This window comes from Miniopterus natalensis, chromosome X (genome assembly GCF_054644295.1).
Source record: "Miniopterus natalensis isolate mMinNat1 chromosome X, mMinNat1.hap1, whole genome shotgun sequence".
NCBI lineage: Eukaryota > Metazoa > Chordata > Mammalia > Chiroptera > Miniopteridae > Miniopterus > Miniopterus natalensis.
In genome coordinates, this window is record NC_142103.1 from 53,574,348 (window position 1) to 53,575,486 (window position 1,139).

The 1,139-nt window shown below is 34.9% G+C and overlaps 1 non-coding gene across 1 annotated transcript; it reads right to left on the minus strand.

The window, feature by feature from the left end:
• Positions 1–448: 448 nt before the first annotated feature.
• On the minus strand, positions 449–742 carry LOC148090487 (signal recognition particle RNA). The gene has a single exon (XR_015713764.1).
• Between the last annotated feature and the right edge of the window lie 397 nt (positions 743–1,139).

Sequence of the window (1,139 nt, forward strand, 5' to 3'; positions counted from 1 at the left end):
ATCTACTCTGTGCTTTTTATTGGTAAAATCAGTACATGTAGATTTAGGGTAATTATTGATGTCTGAGGATTTCTTATAGTCTTCTTATCTTTTGTTTTCTGTGCCTCCACTGTTTCTTTTTTCTTGTGTTTCTGTATTTTGTTTTTGTTTTTTGGTATTCCATACCTTTTTTCTGTTTTCTCTTTAAGTTATGTGTCTGTTTAGTGTTTGTGTGTGTGTGGTTACCATTATGTTTTGTAAATGAAATTTTCATATATACAGTAGTCCTTTTTCTTCTGAATGCATCTAATCTCCAACCACTTTTGCAAATTCAGACCTTTAACCCTTTTTTATGTTTCTGTTGTCACAAATTATCACTATTTACTCCATGTGATTGTTGGTGATCTTACTTCTAGTTTTGTGTCCTTCTTTGTTACAAATAGAATAACCCTCTTGAGTATTTTCTGCAATGAGGTCTTTTGGTGGTAAGTTTCCTGAGCTTCTGTATATCTGGAAAAGTCTTTATTTCTCCTTCATACCTACTGATCAGCACAGGAGTTTTGACCTCCTCCACTTCCAACCTGGGCTGGTTCACCCCTCTTAGGAAACCTGGTGGTTCCCTGCTCCCTGGAGGTCACTATATTGATGCCGAACATATTGATCTGCATAACACACTACATAACAGAACTCCTGGGCTCAAACAATCCTCCAGCCCCAGCCTCCTGAATAGCTGGGACTACAGGTGTTCAAAACAATGCCCAGCTATTTCTCCTTCATATTTAAAGAATAACTTTGTTGGATATATTGTATTTGGCAATTTTTCTCTTTTGGTAATTTGAATACAGTGGAACTTTGGTGCTTGAACTTAATTTGTTTCAGAAGGCTGTTCGAGAAGTGATTTGTTCAAATGCCAAATTATTTTCTTCCTATTAGAAATGATGTAAATTGTATTAATTCATTCCAGACCCCCAGATAATTCTTTATTTTAACCTTTCTTATATGAAGTACATGTCTAATGTACTGTTTAATCTATAAACAAACACTTTTTTTCTTAATTTATTGAACCACCCCCTACAAGTGTTAAATGAATCACTTTCAGCATTTGTTCTAGAGTTGTCTTTCAGGAAGTCAGCATGCAGCACCTTACCTTTTAAATATCA